Here is a 14680-nt window from a genome sequence, read left to right as displayed (position 1 = left end):
GTCAAACCAACCTGATTGCTTTATTTGACAGGGTAACAAGACTTGTGGATGGGGGGAAGCAGTAGATGTAGTATATCTTGACTTTAGTAAAGCTTTTGATACTATCTTGCATGACCTTCTCATAAACAAACTAGGGAAATGCAACCTAGATGGAGCTACTATAAGGTGGATGCAAAACTGGTTGGAAAACCGTCCCCAGAGAATAGTTATCAGTGGTTCACAGTCATGCTGGAAGGGCATAGCAAGTGGGGTCCCGCAGGGATCAGTTCTGGGTCTGTTCAATACCTTCATCAGTGATTTAGATAATGGCATAGAGAGTACATTTATAAAGTTTGCGGACTATACCAATCTGGGAAGGGTTGCAAGTGCTTTGGAGGATAGGATTAAAATTCAAAATGATCTGGATAAACTGGAGAAATGGTCTGAAGTAAATAGGATGAAATTCAATAAAGACAAATGCAAAGTACTCCACGTAGGAAGGAATAATCAGTTGCACACATACAAAACGCTGTTGCAAAAAAAGGGAACAGCATTCTGGGATGTATTAGCAGGTGTGTTGTAAGCAAGACACAAGAAGTAATTCTTCCGCTCTACTCTGCACTGATTAGGCCTCAACTGGAGTATTCAGTTCTGGGCACCACATTTCAGGAAGGATGTGGACAAATTGGAGAGAATCCAGAGAAGAGCGACAAAAAATATTAAAATTCTAGAAAACATGACCTATGAGGAAGGTTGAAAAAATTGAGTTTGTTTAGTCTGGAAAAGAGAATACTGAGGGGGGACATGATAACAGTTTGCAAGTACGTAAAAGGTTGTTATAAGGAGGAGAGAGAAAATGTTTTTTTCTTAACCTCTGAAGCTAGGATAAGAAGCAATGGGCTTAAATTGCAGCAAGGGAGGTTTAGGTTGGACATTAGGAAAAACTTCCCGTCAGGGTGGTTAAGCACTGGAATAAATTGCCTAGGGAGGTTGTGGAATCTCCATCATTGGAGATTTTTAAGAGCAAGTTAGACAAATACCTGTCAGGGATGGTCTAGATAGTACTTAGTCCTGCCACGAGTGCAAGGGACTGGACTAGATGACCTCTTGAGGTCCCTTCCAGTCCTATGATTCTATGTATAATATCCCCCCATACTATCCCACTTATTCCCCACCCCTTTCACACACACGCACAATTAATTCTAGAAAATAAACCTTGGTCTTCACATTTTTGCTGTAGTTGTCTTTTAAAAGAATGGAAGCAAAATCATATATTTCTATAGCAAAACTTCTACCTGTGTTAATAATAATGATAGCACAATACTCTAATGTTTGGGTTGGAAATACTGATGAGGCATGTTTAATCAACACAATAACTGGTTTACGTCTATTAAAATCAGCAAGCAAATAATAAATATTAATAAATAATACTTTCCCAAAAACGTTTATAAAACCTAAATTTAACCTAAACTGCCTGATAGTTTAACTATGTATTTCTTAGGGTGTTTTCTTTAATTAAAAAAAGTGGCTAGTGATTTGTGTTTTTAGAAATCAGAGAGGAGCAGGAACCTTATGTAGTCCTCATCAGCCATCTGTATCAAGCTACACAAGCAGCTAATGGGACCACCATTTTCTCTGGGGACTATTCAACTTGAGAAATCAGCAGATAGCAAATTGAGAAAGTGACTAATTAGAACACTTTTGCAGGACCCTGTAATTGAACATTAGAACTAATGGCTTGTGTCTTTTCATGGAACATTATACAGGTTCAAAATGGGTACTCGGGTTCACTTTAATGTTCACACTCAACAGATTCTTTTTTTTTTTTGGTCTTCCCAAGGGAGCTTACTGTGCCCTGTCAAAAACCTTCATCCTTCAGTGTGCCTGCTCTGTGATATTGTAAGTCTTTGAAAATGCTGCAGTTTAAAAAATCTGAATTCTTCTGTCAGCCAAGAGCTGTCATTGCACAGATCAAAACAACCATTAGCTGTTTGAACTGTAAGGTTTCCATCTAGAGGTCATAGGTTTTGGGACCATCTGCAGAGTAGCATCAGCAGGATCCCATTTATCCATGCCAGCCATCAGATGTGTATGTCTCAATGTACTGGTGCATTCAAATTTTGGAAGCTGCCTGCTGAAATATTTTATAAAGTCCCCTTCAAAACTCTAAAATAACATTTACAGCTAAAAAGAAAATCCTTACTAAGAACATATGATTTTCTGCACCATCCCTCCACTCACTTCACTGAATTCGGGAATTCTCTTCAAATGGAAGAGCTTCTTCCTTCATGTCTATTGTTATATTGCTGTAAGAAGATAGTAACAGACAGATGTCATTGCTGTAAGTTAGTTTTGTAAAATAAATGCTTGTACATTAAAAGCCTGTTGTTTTGTATACAACTGGAGACTTCGGTGTAGCTGGACAATAGAGAGATACTTAAACTGGCTCTACCTCCACAATGTGAACAAATATCTTTGAAGAATGCTCCTCCATTTAAATTATCTTCAGAGAATACTGCTAATTTTTAGTAATAATTATTGTTGATATGTTGCAATATTCTGTGGAGTTTTAATCAAGGATAATATTACTGTCAGACTTCTAAAATCAATACTTTGCTGTAACAAATTGAAATGACCAAATCAACAACTAGTAGGCCTTTAAAATGGATCATATTACTTTGTAAAGCTGTAGCATTGTGAAATTACCATAGCTGTATGGACATACAACAAATTGCTGTTCACAACCTCCTGTTGCAGCTTGCCAAGTAAAAAACTTTTCTAACTGCCATTCAATGGGTCCAGATTGAATTCCAGTTTCCACAAAGTTGAGAGGATGAAAGTACTGTGGAAGCCATTTACTTGGCTCTCAAAAGAACAAAGATGTATGCTATGTCACTCAGCAGTGACTGCCAACCAACCAAATCCACCCTCCAAGAGGCAGTAACTAGGTCAATGGAAAAATTCTTCCATCGATTAGCACCATCTATGCTGGGACTCAGGGCCGCCCAGGGGGGGGGCCAAGTGGGGCAATTTGCCCCAGGCCCCGCAAGCCCTGGCCTGGCGGTGGTCCAGGTCTTTGGCGGCATTTTGGCAGCGGAGGGTCCTTCAGTGCTGCTGAAGACGTGAAGTGACTGAAGGGCCACTCACTGCCAAAATGCCGCCAAAGACCCGGACTGCCACCGGGTGAGTAAAAGCGCCGCAGCTCCCCGGCTTTTCCCCTGGCCCCCTGAATCCTCTGGGCGGCCCTGCTGGGACTTAGGTCGACTTAACTACATTTCTCAGGGGTGTGAATTTCTCAGGGGTGTGGGCTCTGGGGTGCGGCTGGGGATGAGGGATTTGGTGTGCAAGAGGGGGCTCAGGGCTGAGTCTGAGGGGTTCGAAGTGTGGGAGGAGGCTCTGGGCTGGGGCAGAGGTGTGGGAGGCGATGAGGGCTCAGGCTGGGGGTGCGGGCTCTGGGGTATGTTATGTCCTAGGGGCAGCCGGTGTAGGAAGCAATCACTTGAGGCCAGAGAGCAGACAGCTAACCAAAACCTCCATTTTATTTACAGAAACAGAGAGCTCACTCAGCCGGTTGAAACCGGCTGAGCTATCCCTTAATAGTCTAACTCAGTTGCCATAGTAACAAAACCCATGACAACCAAATACACAACATATTCCTCCCCCCCAATAAGAACATCCCCTAAATAAAACACACACTAAACTAGAGAAGGAGGGTAGACTGCCTCCATTCCCGGCTAAACCCTGGGGATTATTTTGCCCCATAACCGTGGGTTCGCCCTAACTAAAGATCCAGCCGATGAGGAGGCCTTCTGTCTCTAGGTGGATTACGGCGAACTTCTGGTGTTGTTGCACCCGAAAGTACTAGGGGCTCAGGGTCCGCAGCACAAATAGGTGAGGAGGTGGTATCAGCTCGTGCTGGGCAAAGGGGTATCTCAGCTGCCGGCAGTAATGGAGGAGAACAGTCAGGAACAGGTGACTCATAATTTGATCTCACCAGAGGGGTGAAGTCAAACCCCTCAACTGCAGATGGGTCCTGAAGACTGGCATGACCTGGCAACAGCTGATCTACATGTCTCCGCCAGGTAAGATTCTCTGCAGTCCGGACTGTGTAGGAAACAGGTCCTGTTTGAGTGATGACTGTGGCCGGGACCCATTTAGCTCTGGAAGTATAATTCCGAGCCAAAACTGGCTGTCCTGGGCTAAAGGTTTGGTCTTTTGCTCTGGGTGCCCGTCTGATTACTTGATATTGCTGCTGATGTTGCACAGTTTGTCTGGGTTCAGAAGGTTTCAGCAGTTCAAAGCAAGTGCGCAGCTGTCGTCCCATCATTAGAAAGGCTGGGGAAGCCTGGGTCGTAGCATGAGGTGTGTTTCTATAGGAAAGTAAGAAGGTATCCAGACGCTTTTGAATGGAGTGTTGTCCCTTTGCTGATTTCAAAGCGTTTTTCATTGTCTGCACAAATCTTTCAGCTAATCCGTTGGTGGACAGATGATATGGTGCTGACGTGATGTGGTGTATCCCATTTGCCTTCATAAAATTTTGAAACTCCTCAGAGACGAACTGCGGTCCGTTGTCGCTCACAAGTTGTTCTGGCAGACCAAAACGACTAAAGAGTCCTCGTAGTTTTTGGATAGTACTCTCTGCAGTAGTGGACTGCATTATAGAGACTTCTGGTCATTTAGAATGGGCATCTACTGCCACCAAGAACATGCTTCCTTCAAGGGGGCCAGCAAAGTCAACGTGAATACGTTGCCATGGGTTTTCAGGCCAGTCCCATGGGTGTAGGGGTGCCCACTGGGGTGCATTTCTTACACTCTGACATGACATACAAGCTTTTGCCTTCTCTTCAATAGCACTGTCCAATCTAGGCCACCAAAAATAGCTTCGTGCAATTTCCTTCATGCGCACTATTCCACAGTGACCGGAATGTAGCTGTTCTAACATCTGTGATCTCAGGGGTGGTGGAATAATGACACGCCTCCCCCACAACAAACAACCAGATTGGACCGATAACTCCGTCCGCCTGGACATGTAGGGAACAAGGTCGGGTGAGACCGGAGAGGTTTGTCGAGATTTTCCATGCATCACCAGGTCCATAACTTGGGATAATACTGGGTCAACGCGGGTTGCCTTCTTTATCTGAGTAGCAGTGATGGGTGTATTCTCTACCTGTTCAAAGTAGAAGATTTCCTTTTGGGCACTATCTTGATGTTTGACCGGTAAAGGCAACCTTGAGAGGCCATTTGCATTGCCGTGCAGAGTGGATTTCCGATATTTTGATTTCATATGTGTGTGCAGAAAGTATCAATGCCCAACGTTGCATACGACTAGCAGCTAATGGGGGAATGCCTGTGTTGGGTCCAAAAATTGATGTCAGAGGTCGATGGTCTGTAAGAAGAGTAAACTTTTGCCCAAACAGGTACTGATGAAACTTCCTAATTCCAAAAACAATTCCTAATGCCTCACGTTCGATTTGGGCGTAGTTAGTTTCTGCTTTGCTTAGAGTGCGTGAAGCAAAAGCAATAGGTCTTTCTTCTCCCGAAGGCATAATGTGTGACACGACCGCTCCCACTCCATAAGGGGAAGCATCGCAGGCCAATTGCAGGGGTAAGGATGGATCAAAGTGCGTTAGAACTTCAGAATTTAACAATGCATCCTTAGCTTTGTTAAATGCAACATCACAGGCTTCAGTCCACTTCCAGGCCTTGTTCTGTCCAAGGAGCTCATGAAGTGGTTTTAGCAGTGTGGCTAACTGTGAGATGAACTTTCCATAATAGTTCAGTAGTCCTAGAAATGAGCGTAGCTGGCTTACATTTCGAGGTGGGGGAGCCTCCACAATAGCTTTAACTTTTGCAGGGGCCTTTTGAAGTCCTGCAGAATCGATGATGTGTCCCAAATATTCAACAGAGGGCTTGAAAAATTCACACTTGTCTTTGCGAACTCGTAGGCCATACTCTTCCAGTCTTTGTAGGGTAGCCTCTAAATTCTTTAAGTGATCCTCTTCATTTCTTCCAGTGACCAGGATATCATCCAGATAGCACTGAACTCCTGACAAGCCACACAAGATCTGGTCCATAGCCCTCTGGAACAGGGCGGGAGCCGATGTGATTCCGAAGGGTAGGCGACAGTATCGATAAAGCCCCTTATGAGTCACAATAGTCAACAGCTCTTGGGACTTTTCATCGACGTGCATCTGTAAATATGCTTGACTCAGATCAATCTTACTGAACTTTTGTCCCCCAGCCAGGCCTGCGAAGAGGTCATCGATGCGGGGAAGCGGGTATTGCTCTGCACACAACACTGGGTTGACAGTGACTTTAAAATCACCGCAAATCCGGAGAGAGCCATCTTTCTTCACTATTGGAACGATAGGAGTGGCCCATGAGCTATGGGTAACTGGTATTAGGACTCCATTGGTGACCAGGCGCTCCAGGTCTGCTTCAACTTTTGGCCTGATGGCATATGGCACAGTTCGGGCTTTCAGATATTTTGGTGGACTGCCAGGTTTAATGTTCAATGTCACAGTGATTCCCTTCATACTTCCCAAATCATCTCCAAAAACAGCAGCATGTTTCCTTAGTATAGGGGTTAGACTGGTTTCTTCTTTAGTCATCCGGTGCACTTCTGCCCAGTTCAGCTGAATCTTCCCAAGCCAAGACCTACCCATTAAGGCTGGGTAGTCACCTCTCACCACAAACAGTGGCAATTTAGCCGCCTGTCCATTGAGCTCCACCTTAACATCAATAGTGCCCAACATGGGCACAGCTTCACCTGTATACGTCTTCAGAACAGTTTTTGTTGCCTTAAGCGGAAGATGCTGTAGCTTTTCCTTATACACAGTCTCAGGAACCAGCGAGACAGCTGCACCGGTGTCTAGTTCCATGCGTATAGGTTTGCCCTCCAATAAGGGGGTTACCCAGTATTCATGTGAGCCCGCTGCCAAAGACAAAACATGCAGTGGCACTTCCTCTTGTGAGGAGGTGTCACCTTGATCATCCTGGGTCTGCTCTAGGGTATGCAAGGTTCCTCTTTTTGTCGGCCAGACCACAGGCCTCTTTTTCTTTTGTTTACAGGCATACTCAATGTGTCCCTTTTTGCCACAGTGTCGACACACCAGGTCCTTACACCAGCATTCTGATGCCTGGTGACCCAGCTTACCACAGCGGTAACATTCTTGACTCTGCACCGTTTTGTGGGTCAGTTCTTGTGACACTTTTTGCACCCTAGGGGATGCACCGATGTATTGTGCCTCCCTTGTAGCCAGTTCCATGGAGACAGCAATATCAACAGCCTTCTGTAATGTAAGCTGAGCCTCTGTCAGTAGGCGCTTCCGTATAGCTTCACTGCAGAGGCCACACACTAACCTGTCACGCAGGGCATCATTTAACATCTCTTTAAATTCACAGTGTTCTGCTAGCTTTTTTAAAATGGCTACAAATTGTACAACTGTTTCATCTTCCTTTTGGTCTCTTTTGTGGAACCTATATCTTTCAGCAATTACCAGTGGTTTTGGGGAAAAATGAGACCCCAGGATTTCCACAATGTCACTGTAAGATTTAGTCTCAGGCTTAACAGGGTGTAGTAAGCTGCGTAGCAGAGAGTAGGTTTTAGCCCCTACAACAGTTAAGAATATTGGCACCTTCTTCGCTTCTGTAATGTCATTTGCAATACCAAAAAGCTCAAAACGCTCAGTATACACATGCCACTGCTCTGTATTCTCATCAAAAGACTCCAGGGGCCTGGTCAGAGTAGCCATGATTTTTAGTTTCACTTTCACAGTCAGTGCAAACAAGCAGCTTTTTTTCTTTGTTTGGTCTTTACCTTGACTTCTACTTCCTTCTGTTACTGGAGCAGCACCGGAATCTCACCCTCGTCGCCAGTGTTATGTCCTAGAGGCAGCCGGTGTAGGAAGCAATCACTTGAGGCCAGAGAGCAGACAGCTAACCAAAACCTCCATTTTATTTACAGAAACAGAGAGCTCACTCAGCCGGTTGAAACCGGCTGAGCTATCCCTTAATAGTCTAACTCAGTTGCCCTAGTAACAAAACCCATGACAACCAAATACACAACAGGGTAGGGCTGGGGCTGAGGGGTTTGGGATGTAGGAGGGGGCTTTGGGCTGGGGCCGAGGGGTTCACAGTGTGGGAGGGGGCTCTGGGCTGGGGTAGGGAGTTGGGATGTGGGAAGGGGTGTGCGGTGCGGGCTCTAGGAGGGAGTTTGGGTGCGGGCGGGGGTTCTGAACTGGGATGAAGGTTGGGGCACGGGACAGGGTTTGGGGTGCAGGCTCTGGCAGAGCTGACCTCAGGCGGCTCCCAGGAAGTGACGACATGTCCCTCAGGCTCCTAGGTTGAGGCATGCCCCCCCCAGCACTGCAGGCACTGCCCCCCACCAGCTCCCATTGGCCACATTTCCCGGCCAATGGGAGCTGCAGAGCTGGCGCTCGGAGCAGGGACAGTGCGCGGCGCCCTCATGGCTGCCCCTCTGCCTAGGAGATGAACATGCTGGCTGCTTCCCAGGAGCTGCATGGAGCTGGGCAGGAAGCCTATCAGCCCTCACTGTGCTGCCAGCTGGACTTTTAACTGCCCAGTCAGCAAGCTGTCACTCACAAAAGGCTGTGCAGATCTTTATAATGATCTCTTGCTCTTTTCCTACAGGTTCTGGTTAACAAACAGTTAACATTGATATTTAAATTATTGTAATTAATTTGAATTAAAACCCTATAGGCATGTCTACACTTTAGCTGGGAGGTGTAATTCCAGGTCAGGTAGACGTACACATGCTAGGTCTGCTTCTTGAGCTAGTGAGCTAAAAATAGCAGTGCCCCAAGCCACTGCAGCCACACTGCTATTTTTAGCATTCTAGCTCAAGTAGAGCTACCCTGTGTATGTCTAACCAAGCTGGGAATTACAGATCCCAGCCACAGTGTAGATGTACCCATAAAGAGGAACAGGACAGTTCTCCTCACTGCCTCTGAGCTATTGTTTCAGGCTCTCTGCAAATTCATACATATGTCACTGCATTGGTTACACAAAGACTAGAGACTGAAGAATGAAAGCTGAGAATACTATATTCTCAAACAAACAAAAAATATGTAGTTTTACACCCAGTATGATCCACCCTAGTTTAAGCCCCATTCTCCACTCTTTGTGAACCCCTCAGAACCCCATTATCTGCTTTGTGTGTGTGTGTGTGTGTGTGTGAGAGAGAATGAGAACTATGCCCCATTTTGTTCAGTGCATCTGTAAGTATGCTAAACTCAGAGACCCATTCTCTTCAGTAGCTGACATCTCTCATTGTTTTCAATGGGATTGAAGCCAGGATGCCATCAACAAAGGTCAGGAAACTTGACAGGAAACTGTGAGGGGGCAAGGGTATGCGAGGAGGAGGAGGGAGACTCAGGGGGCATAAGGGAATGTGGGGAGCAGGAGAGAGTCTGAGGAGCATGCAGGGGAATGTGAAGAAGGTAGAAAGGAGACTGTAGGGGTACCAAGGGAATGAGTGGACTAGCAAGAACATAGAAGAGGGATGTTGGGGAATGTGCAGCAAGAGAGAGACTGAGGGGATGCAGGAGAATAGGGTGGGTCAGAGAGGGAGAATGTAAGTTGTAGGAAACTGATGGAAAGGAAGGAAAAATATAGGGGCAAGTGAACATGAAGCGCAGGAGAGGAATAGGAGATTGTGAGGGAGCATGAAACAGTCAAATCTGAAAAAAAAAAAAGCTATTGGTGCTGTCTGCCTGCATTCACAGTAGTTAAGCGTATATATTCAAACTATCAAGATGCATGGTCTCTGTGTTCCTTGGGCTCAGCCTAAAGAACTGAGGCTTGGTCCTCAGTTATATCAGCATGGATACATTTGTCAGGGGTGTGAAAAAATACATACCCCTGACTGACCTAGCTAACCCAACAAAACCCCCAGCAAAGACACAGCTATGCTGATAGAAGGGGCTTCTGCTGACATACCTAATGCCATTTATGGAGGCAGTGTTTCTACAAAAAAACGCCTTGGTGGTGTATACATTAGTGAGCTATGCTGACATGGTTATGCCAACATAGTCTCTCCGTAGTGTAGACACAGCCTGAATAGCAGCCAAATACGCCAATGAGCTCTGCCTAGGCTGGCTTCTGAAGATTCTGTGCTCCACTGGGCTTTCTGAACTTGACCTGCTCTTATGGAGCACCAGTAAGGCTACAATTTAGTTATGGGTATTTTTAGTAAAAGTCATGGACAGGTCATGGGCAATAACCAAAAAGTCACGGGCTGGTAATCTGTCTATGACTTTTACTAAAAATACCCTAGTCCAGGGCCCCATGCCGCTGGGGGGAGGGTAGTCTGGGGTCCCCCCACTGCTGCTGCTGCTGCTCTGGGCAGGGGGCAGTGGCCTGGACCCTGCCACCGCTGCTGCTCTGTGTGGGGGTGGCCCAGGGCCCGTCCACCTCTGCTTCTGCTCTGGGCGGGTGGCCGCAGCCTAGGGCCCTGCTACTCCACGTGGGGGGAGGCCTGGGGCTCCACCACTGCTGCTGGGGGGCAGGGGGCACATCCCAGGGTGCCACTGCTGCTCCCAGAACGCTGCTCCAGGGCAATATCTGGGACCAACTGCCTGGGGCCGCCTGAGCAGCAGCCGGTGTGGCTGCCCATGGGGCCGCTCCAGCTGCTCTGGCTGCCCTGGGATCAGCCGCTGCAGAAGTCACAGAGGTCTCGGAAAGTCATGGAATCTGTGACTTCCATGACCTCCGTGGAAGACTCACAGCCTTAAGCATCAGATACCCTGATGGGCTCTGCTAAGGCTTGGTCTACACTACAGAGTTAAATAAACTAACTAGTTTATTGGGGTTGGCTACTCTTTTGGGGAAGATGGAGCTCACTCATTTTTGTGTCAAAAAGCTAATTAATTGTGGATTGTAGATATTCCTAATATGATCCTCCCTCTCTTTTCTTACATGCTTTGATGAGCAGTGAAATAGTTGACATTTAAATGTATTTTGACAATGTTGACATGTAAACAATTTTACTTGAGCATCTGTGTTAGAACCCTTTGAAATAAATGGTGCAGTTCACACATCTCAGAGCTATTGTCTCAGGTTCAGTTAACTTAAAAAATGTGACCTGAGCATATGGCATCAACTGTAAGCACTTGAAACTTCCTTTTAAAAGAAAATAAAAGCTTAGATTTTGGAGTACAAGATAGCAGCATGAAAAAGAGGCTGTTACATCTAGTCTGAGCCCTGAATGGAGGCAAAATGTGAGGTTAACTGGGAGGAAGGCAGGACAGAGATATAGAAGAAGGATAGAATGGTAGCTTCCCAGCTCAGCGTTTAGGAAAAACTAAGTGGAATCCTCATCCAAGTAGCCAGCAGGGAGCCCTGCGTGTATGTATGTGTATTTAAGGCTGAATTATAAACCTGAAATGATACAGTGTAAATTGGGGATAGATGGATCACTTCAAAGGCTTAAAAAACTGAACACAGATGTGAAAAGATGTGATTTCTTTTAAAATCTCATAGTTAATCGTTATTTTCAAGGCGTATTGGACTCACTTTTGTCTGGTTGGGGTTGGCAATAGCTTTTTTCCTTTGCACGTGTTTGTGGTTCCCTGCGGTTCACACAGTTCTCGTAGTTTAATCATGCCCTGTTAACGGCTCCATGATGACCATACAGCTTGGCGACGGTCCCTAGTGGCGTGTTTGCGGCCCAATGTTGCCTTTGTACTTTGGTAACGCTCCCTTAATTGGCGTTTGCGGCTCCCTGAAGCTCCGGCCCTTTGCGCTCCCTAGTCCCTGCCCTTTGAGGACAGGGCCTGCGCCGGGTCGCGGCAGCACCCCCTGGCGGTTCTCGCTGGAGGCGCAGGGGCGGTGCTGGTCCCTATGTGACCCGGAGGCGTTCTCCCCCCCACTCCCCGGCCGGCGCCGGGCCCCGGATGCAGGAGGCCGGCGGAGGGACGTCATTGTTCCCCGACGGGCTGGAACAGGAGGCGGAGCGGAGCGGCCGGGTTGAGGCGGGCGCTGCGGAGAAGGGGACCCGGCAGCGCCGAGCCGAGCGGGGCCGAGCTAGGTAACGGGGCTGGGGAGGGAGACGGGCCGCGCCGGGGCCTTGCGGAGCCCGGCAGTGCCGCATGCTGCCCCCTCCCTACAAATCAATGGGCCGGGGGAGGGGCCCGGGCGGGCTGGCGGGGGCCCGGCCCATCCCACCCCCGGAGCAGCGGGACCCGGCCCCTTCCCCCCTCCCTGCGGGCAGTATAGGGGGGAGGGACCCCTGGGCAGGGCAGGGCGCCGCCCCCAGGAGCGCGGCGGGATTTCGCTCCTTCGCCGCCGCCAGGCCCGGGGAGACCTGCCCCGGCGGGCGGCTACTCCCCTTTCCCGGCGGGAGCCGGGTGTCCCGCTGCTCGCCGCGCTCCTGCGGCTCCCGCGCCCAGCTCCCCGCCCCCGCTTCCCTAGTAATGAGGGACGCGCCCGAGGGCGGGGGTCATCGTCCCTGCCACACGGGGGTGGGGGATTCGGGTAACCGCCCCATCCTCCGCCAAGTCCAGCGTGGGGCTCCCTCCTCCCGTCCGGCCTTGTTACCTGCTGCTCCCCCCCCTCACGGGTGGGGGGGTCTCGTGGTACCGGCTCCCCCCGCTTCTGGCGTTACCCCCGGCTCCCCATCTTAGCGATGGGCGGATTCTCTCGTGACCCCCCCCCCCTATTCTTCCCGGGGGGGGGGGCGCGCTTCTCTTGTACTGTTACCGCCCCGCCTGGTTGCCATGGACACTGTCTCTCAAATGGGTGATTCCTTTACAGACGCTTCTCCTCCTTCCCTCGCTCAGTGTCTGGGCTTCAGGCCCTAACGTGGCGGGGAGAGGAACAAACTGAAGCCGGCGCTCGGTATTTGGTCCATCTGCTGTTACTAGGCCCAGAGCTTGTGCCACCCCGTTGCTACTCCTCCCTCAAAGTAGGTCCTGTGGCTGCTACTGAATTTGGAGAATGGGGGGGGGGGATTTTCCCCCATTTGACTCTCAGACACAGATGACATCTGGACTGCAGTGTTCAGGGTTTGGTGTGGATGATTTCATGGCACCAGCACAATAGGATCATGATGGGCAATAGAGTTGGAAAAGGCCCATTAAACCACCCAATCCGTTTCCCCAGCTGCTGCAGAGTATAGGCATCCCCCAGGGAGGCTGTATCTAATATTTTTGATATTAGGAATATATGACTGATACTGGGATTGTATATTGGGGGGGGGGGGGGCGAGAATTGTAGCTATGTTTTCTTTCCGAAATATTTTAGTGCAATGTCTAGTGTGCCAGCTGGCTGCCATCCTCTACCTCTAGAGGTGGCTTCATTTCACCGGTGCTTTATGTTCTATGTGTAATTGGGAAAGTACTTTGGGCTGCATCCTTCGTGCACATTCTGTCCTCCCCAAATACTTTTTACACAGTAGGACAATGGATGTAAAATGACCCAAAACCCTGATGTTATAAGTCTATGGTGTGAATAAATGAAAGTATTCAGGCCAGTAATGAAAGCATAAGGGGTTAGTCGGGGGAGAGAAATTGTAAGGGAAAAAGTGTGTTTAGATGAGAACTGAAGTCAGAATGGTGGTACAAACTGAGTCATTTTGGATCTGTTTGAAACAAGTTGTACGAGGTGGAGAGACTTAAATTTGTACCTTTTTTCAGATTTTCCCATTGTTTTAACTTGCACAGCCTTCATACAGGTGATGCTGTGAGACCATAATGCTTTCAAGTGAGGTATCTGCGTGCTTTATAAGACATAGAAAAATGTTTCTTTGAAGTAACTCTAAGGTTGTGACACATCCATTTAGGGATGGAATGATAGCCTTAATTTTGTATTTCTTAGCTTTGATGGTTTGTTGCTTCTTCCTTTACATTTCTTTATTTACTGTTTAAAAAAAATCCTGACTTTTAAAATGAGGCTGAGACTAGAATGCAACTTTATTTCCCCAGTTGTTAGATGGCTGTAATGTAAAGCTCTTTTTTGTACATCAGTCGTATGTGGTTCCACAATGTTAACATATGTATATTAAAAATCATGAAAAGGTGTGGTACATACCAATTTTCAGTCATTACCATTTTATGTTTGAATCTTTTAAGAGTGCAGTCTAAATTAGAAAAAGGTTCTTGTGTGGTAGGATATATAATTTAAATATCTGAAGTTAAAACACTTTCTATGTTGCATTATTTTAAACAGGGCCAAATAAAGTTTTGTAAATATTAGTTTTATGTATTTTATATATGTGTATACTGTATATAAGTAAATGTTCCTGAGTGCTGTGATTTGTGTCAAGTATGCAGCCAGACCAATGTTTACAGTCAGGTTAAACTGATAGTGGTTTCTAATGGAACTGCTGACATGATCTTAACAGTGATGCAAAACTCCACGCTGCTTCTAGTGGCACGTAATTACATCAGTTGTTACTTTCTTAATCCTATATTGGGGCAGATATTATAAGCCATTGCTTGTATAAGGAAATAAATTTACAATAGCAAGTGGTTTCAGGGATAGAAAAAATTGTAGATATGTGTGCAGGAGATAATATAAATATTTGTAGTCCTGTGCTGTTCAGTTCATTGACCTAAGAAGTTATCCTGAAATAACTCTTTTAATTTGGACAGTAGAAGTTAGACATTTGGAACAAGGAATGGATTTAATTTATTATTAGTAGTAATAGTACCTAGCACATCTGTAGTACTTTTCTCCTGGA

General features: G+C 47.1%; 2 protein-coding genes across 4 annotated transcripts in view; one reads left to right on the top strand and one right to left on the bottom strand.

Moving 5' to 3' along the window:
- The window catches only part of EIF2AK1 (eukaryotic translation initiation factor 2 alpha kinase 1), a 52469-nt gene extending 39855 nt beyond the window's left edge, over nucleotides 1-12614 (bottom strand). The window contains exons 1-2 of one of the 3 annotated variants that reach the window (XM_044979004.1): nucleotides 12538-12614; nucleotides 2221-2285 (exon numbers count right to left, since the gene is read on the bottom strand). The gene's annotated coding sequence lies outside the window, so the exon portion shown is untranslated. Of the gene's footprint in view, nucleotides 1-2182; nucleotides 2286-11514; nucleotides 11588-12537 lie in introns of those variants that run through there. The other 2 variants (XM_044979003.1, XM_044979008.1) reach the window with 2 other exon arrangements.
- Nucleotides 11724-14680, top strand: part of USP42 (ubiquitin specific peptidase 42) — a 42144-nt gene continuing 39187 nt past the window's right edge. Inside the window, exon 1 of the mRNA XM_044978999.1 lies at nucleotides 11724-12028. The gene's annotated coding sequence lies outside the window, so the exon portion shown is untranslated. The remainder of the gene's footprint in view (nucleotides 12029-14680) is intronic.

Source organism: Mauremys mutica, chromosome 11, assembly GCF_020497125.1.
Source record: "Mauremys mutica isolate MM-2020 ecotype Southern chromosome 11, ASM2049712v1, whole genome shotgun sequence".
NCBI lineage: Eukaryota > Metazoa > Chordata > Testudines > Geoemydidae > Mauremys > Mauremys mutica.
Note: the sequence above shows the minus strand (reverse complement) of the source record. Positions and strands in the feature narration are given on the sequence as shown.